This window comes from Thunnus albacares, chromosome 16, assembly GCF_914725855.1.
Source record: "Thunnus albacares chromosome 16, fThuAlb1.1, whole genome shotgun sequence".
NCBI lineage: Eukaryota > Metazoa > Chordata > Actinopteri > Scombriformes > Scombridae > Thunnus > Thunnus albacares.
The window spans coordinates 7,766,016-7,772,045 of record NC_058121.1 but is presented as its reverse complement, the minus strand read 5'-3'; the positions used below and the strand labels follow the sequence as shown (position 1 = coordinate 7,772,045).

The 6,030-nt window shown below is 39.4% G+C and overlaps 1 long non-coding RNA gene across 1 annotated transcript; it reads left to right on the top strand.

Annotated features, from left to right (window-relative positions):
* The first annotated feature begins 1,221 nt into the window (after positions 1-1,221).
* Positions 1,222-5,692, top strand: LOC122965696. Its single transcript, XR_006398282.1, has 3 exons — positions 1,222-1,416; positions 4,295-4,545; positions 5,358-5,692. It is a non-coding gene; the product is annotated as an uncharacterized LOC122965696 (long non-coding RNA).
* Positions 5,693-6,030: the final 338 nt, after the last annotated feature.

The window sequence follows — 6,030 nt, the reverse complement described above, 5'->3', positions numbered from 1 at the left end:
CATTCTTTACTTTACTGTGTCTCATATAAAACATGCACCAATGGCTCTCAGAGTCTCTGAGTGTTGTTGCCACCAAGGTATATTTTTTATCAGCTGGAAACCTTTGCACCTTTTGTGGCATGTTTAAAACAGAGGGGAATGCTACAGCGTTACAGTGCTGTTGTTGGCATTATGTGTACGGTTACATACTATACTGTAGAACATTTGATCAAAGCTGCATATTAATCTATCTGAGTGTAGAATTATCACTCAAGTCTGCAGTTCCCCCTTTAGTGTCTTTCAGCTTGCTGTTTTGGTTTTACGTCCTGCAATGTTACTGATTTAAGTTAGTCTCCCCGCTCTCATTAAATTAATTTTTTTCAGCAAAAAAGCTCTGGTTGGGTTAGTTGAACCCAAAACTGAGATATGCTATAAATGCTAATGTTGCTCCATAGCTGCTGGATGTATGAATAAGCAACTGTTTGCCAACAGGTTCACCCTCACAACTTTATACGATGATAATATATTAACGTTGTGTTTACAGCTAGTGCTGCCCCGAAGTGCCCATATCAGTTAATGCAAGTTTTAAAAGGTTACTCAAATAAAAAACATATAAAATAAAAAACAGACTTAAACCATAAAATATATTTATTCAAGTGATTTTTGAGATGTATTTTCAATTATATTACAAGCAATTAAAAGTTCATCATGTGGCTAGTGTTGTAAAAGAAGAGGAAAAGAGGTTACCAGAACCACAACCAAGTATTGGCTGCAGCCACTTTGCCATTCAGTAATGACCGACTAAGTGCTGATTTGGAATTGATGAGTCACAGCCAGCATGCCAGCCATTGGTAACGTGTTTGAATTTGATCAATAGGACCTTGTTGTGAAACTTGTGTGGTTTAGGAAAAAAAATCACATGGTAGTTTTTCTTTGTGTCAAGTTAGATCATGTCAAAGTGTCTGTTGGAAGAAGGATGAGCAGCTCATAACTCCATCAATTGTTCATGTTTATGCTTTTGGCTGAACAGTGCTCACGTGAGGGGAACTTTTTTTTTTTTGGGCCAAGTGAAGGTGACCTCAGGGAAGAACCAAAAGAGTACTCTTGTCTGTGTTTTTCTCAGTCAGAGCCTTGTCTCACAACACCACTAACTTGTGCTCAGGCAGAAGGGGGGTGGAAACAAATGAAGGGCTTCCCATGTGAAAGTGGTTCCCTTGCCGTCCGGCAAGAGCTCTTGTCCTAATTAGCTGGAATGAGCTACGGCTGGAAAAGCTGAGCTCAGGCAGGCAGGCAGCGATGGAGCAGCAACAGAAGTCGTGTTGCCATGAAGCAACCGTTTCAACACTGAGGCCATTGACCTGCCAGTTTGGAGGATTCAGCTACCTGCGGCTCCTGATCCAAAGCAGCAAGACTCAGAGGCCGACACGGGACAGGGAGGTGAGACTAACTGAAATTGCTGACAAAACATGGAAAATCTTCCATGGGAGCATATAGGTTGTGATTTAGATAACAGCAGCTTCTGTGGGAAAGGTTCAGCTCTGGTGGGTTCAGTATAGGGTCAAGCGTACCACTGGGATCTCCCTCCAAACTCAGTCAGTCCAGGAACTGGAGTCCTGAGATGATGTAAGACCTACAAGGCAACAAAGACTCGTTTGTGCCACTGTGCCACACTGTGCCTCAGGGTGCACTCCATATGCACCAGGCTTTCTGTGAGATTATGTTTCAGGAAAAATACCTTGCAGTGCAGAAACTATTTCAATATGTATCTTCAAGGTCACAGGGTTTTTTTGGTCAGCCTTCAAAAACAGGCAATGGTGTACATTAAGTTGCAACCACGTTACCAACAGAGGTCAGGGACGTAGCGTGGGGATTGGGTGGTCCCCACATTTCTAACAAAAGACAAACCTGGTGGGAAGCCTGTGTAGGGCCAGCTGCTCAAGCCAGCACTGTGCTAACCTCGTTGGCTTCTTGGCCAATATATAGTTTTTGGGCAGCCCAACACTGAATCAACCGATCAGGCCAACTTTGGACTGATATCACTAGTTTGGTTGTGCCAATGATACTGTCTGGTATTTTTATCTGTTCAGGGTATGATATGCAGGAACAGAGATTATAATGTGCCTATTCTGTGTACTACATCACACTGCCATAATGTGATGATGAAGTTTATAGCCATTATGTAAAACATAATGGTTATTTCAATTTGTTCTACATTTAAAAATAAAATAAGTATTTCTGTAAGATTGGTAAAACTCTCGTCATTGACCCCCCCCCCCCCAATCAGTATTCATTTATTTTTGGGCCACTTGGGGGCAGCAGAAGAAGGTGTAAACACAACGCTAATATAAAGTTGTTGGAGCAAACATGTTAGCAAACAGTTGCTTATTTACTCTGCGGTAGACACAGAATGATATTAACATTAATTTGGATATTAATTCAGAATATTTTAGCTCTATTTTGATCTCCACCAGCTCCCGAGGAAATATCTGAGTGTTTAGCTGTTAAATTCCCCACTATGATTATCAGCTAGTATCTAACTTTGTCTGTCTGCTATCTGCTGCTGAGTTTTTTCACTGTAAACAGCATCCTGCTTTGGTGGAAATTTGGTGGAAATTACTCCATAAAAGCAGTGAGAGTGAACCAAAACAGTAAAGCTATGGGTGGTAAAACCAAAACAGTGAGCTGAAAGATGCTAAAACTCTATAGAGCTAAGGGAAAATACAGTTAGACATTACACATAGTTATTTGATTATTTTTTAATTTAAAAAACACATGCATTAGGGAAGCGTTAAGGTCCCCTGAATATGCTACATGTGAAACTGATTGAGCACTCTGCTTTTCTTTTCAGTGTTTGGTAAAATTCTTATTCTTTAAATGACCTTGTCTTATTCACTTCTGAAATAATATACAGTAGCTACACCTGTCAGTGGAGTACTTTCACAACCAGATGTGGTGCACACGGGCCAGAGCCACACCTGGTGATTAAAAAAACATCTATAAAACTGAGTCAAGCTTCTTTGCAAGAGGTTAACAGGCACCGACCCTTAATGAATAACTCACCTCTCAGGTTGTCTGTGTCCTGAAAGTGTGTTTTTGAATCATTTACCTGGTGAGGGCCCTGCAGCTATTCCTGACGAAGGAAGGAGGGAGCATGGAGGACTTGTCTATCATTTCTCCTACTAAACACTCAATATAACTAATGCAGAGATGCATGTAGGTAGGAATATGCATTATATCTACACGAAGACAAGACAGCAGGCTGGAAGCAAGAATTTGAATGAGTAGCTTTTTGTTCACAGATACTGATACTTTTAGGTCAGTTAAAATGTTCCAGTTTGTGGCTCTGCTTTTACACTGTGGACATTTACAATTGTCTACTAATCACATTTACATAAATGTGTTTTTGCATTTCCAAATTTCAGTTTTACCAAAAGCACGTCTTTCTGGTATAAGAGTTAAATCATAACGGATACACTAACACACTTATCACAGCTGCTTGCACAAAAACAAACATGAACACACACATACATGACATCACATACATAATTAGATATGTACAGTATGCACACACACTACAGTAACTGACAGGGGCATATTTTGGGTTTTGGGGCATATTTTGATAAAAACCAATTTGAGTCCATTTCATGATGACAATCACTGATAGATCAATGTTATTTCATTACATTTACATGATTTAAAGTAAAGGCCTCTCTAATAACTTTTACATAGATTAATTTAATGTTTGATCTACTGCTTGTCACTACAGAAAGCCTTGAAGATATAGCATTTGGGTTTCTATGTCAGGTGGCTTTTGACACGCACAGTTTTAAAAACCCAAAATAGTCTTACAGAAGCAAAAGACTGAGAAAAAGAATCTAGGTTTTGTAATTGTGCTAGACTCTAACTGTGTTTGTAATCTTGATCAATTAAGATAATAAGACCAAAGCATTTACTTAACAATTCAGATCATCAAAGAATTGGTGTAAATGGAAAAAGACTTAAATCTCATTGTGCATGTAAACATATTTACTGTGATACACTGTTTGCAGTGATGTTGTGCCTTTTTTGCCCAGGTGTTCCTGTTAAAAATTAAAATGTAATGTAATAAAATAAAATAAAACAATAAAGGCAGTATACTGAATCCCACTTTTCCACAGTGTTCATCATGTGACCAACTCTCTAAATTGAAAACATTTTACAGATTGGACTTTCTTGTCCCCTTTTTACTGCTTTTCCATTCATTTTTCAGGTATGTTTGTCTGTTAATTTTGTGATTTTTAATGCGTCACTCACATTCTTTTGTGGATTGGTAAAGGGCAGCAGATTTCACTTTGGAAGCGGACAGTGATGTGTTTTTCCACGGCACGTGCAGGACGTCCAGGAAATGTCTGGCAGGAGCTGTGGTAACAACACAGAGTGGTTCGTGGCCTCTCTGCTCTGCAGGAGCTTGTGCAGGGCCTCGACTGTTTTCAAACCTGACAAGATCTTCTCCTCAGGGACATGCTGTGATATGTCACATGGACGGTTGCCATTTCTGCTCTTATGGCAAAAACACATCTATACGAGGTAAATGTGCTTCACATACAGTAAGTTGGAGCTGTCTTTAGGGTGTGATGATTGGTAGAAAATGAAAAGGGTGCACTGTCAAAATGTATGGCTATCTGATGGGTAAATGCACATAAAGTTGGGGTTTTTATGTGCAGATTATTGTTTACCCACCTTTTTCAAACTGGCTTTTGTTTCTTACAACTCTTATCACAGTCATCATGAGCAATATTCTAGCAACACACTACGAATTAAACAGCAATTGATTAAAGCTTCATTGGGCACTTATTGGCAGCGGTAACTTGACAGACATACCCAGAAATTAACATGACAATATAAAACTGTACTGTACAGACCCTAAAATTCCCACAATTGTTAAAAAACTGTCATTATAAATCTTTCAGTAGCACCTTTTTAATCACCTTTAAAGCACTCTTCTTGAGATTCAATACACTTGTCCCAGCGCTTCCCCCTAAACCTGGAAACATTTCCTGTCGTCATCTTTTGTCAGTGTGTCCAGAGCCTCCTGTGATTCATCCTGGATATCTTCCACAGTGGTGAATCTTCTTCCTTTCAGTCCCAGCTCACTCATTGGCATAAGCTACCTATGGCAAATTACTACACTCTACTGCCGTGCTATCGATGGCTTCTAGGAATTTTTGGGTCCCCCTTGTATTGGCTGCTAGTGCTAGTGAAGAGACCATTTCAGCCATTTCAAGACTGTCCATTAAATAGTTTCACATTTTGTTTAGTGCAATGCCTTTGTGAAAATAAAACAATGATTTCTTTTTATTGGTGTTTTCAAGTCATACTTATTTTCTACCCCATCACAGGCTGACTGGAACAGACTCCTCTTGAGACTTTTCTGGACTTTTCTTTTTAGAGGAGTTTGACCTCAGCAGTCTGCCTGGGACCATCATCCATGTGAGCCCTTTGATCTCTCAGTGTTACCAGCCAGACAGATGTTATTAGGCAGCTCGCAGAGTGACCCCCCAGGCAAGCATTCATCAACTGTTGATTAGCGACCCTGTGGACGGTGGAGATGTAACGATGTGCAGTCTTTTCCTTCATCAGTGACCTCTGACATCTGTCACCAGGAAGAGCGACAGTCATCCAAGCCTTTTATCACAACTGAATGGATGCTGTATGTGGAGTGTGCAACAATGAAAGCAATATCAACTACTGATAAATATGTCTGTATTTATTCTATATTTAATGTTTCATTTTTTATTTTATTCAATTCTACACATAGACAGTTATTATTTTTATGATGCTAAATGGTTGGTTTGAAATTTTTGTTTTATCTAGCATGCAGATAGAAGGAGGAGTAAGGAGACAGAAATCACTTTAAATTAAGGAAATCTTTATTTATCTTTATATGGGCCTCTGGAAAAGTTTTTAATTTACAATTTGAAGATGTCTGGAAAGATCCGAAGCCCCCTTACAGTCAGTAACATGAGAAATACTGCATTTCCATGCAGTCTTTCTTCAAAAACAAAAAGACAA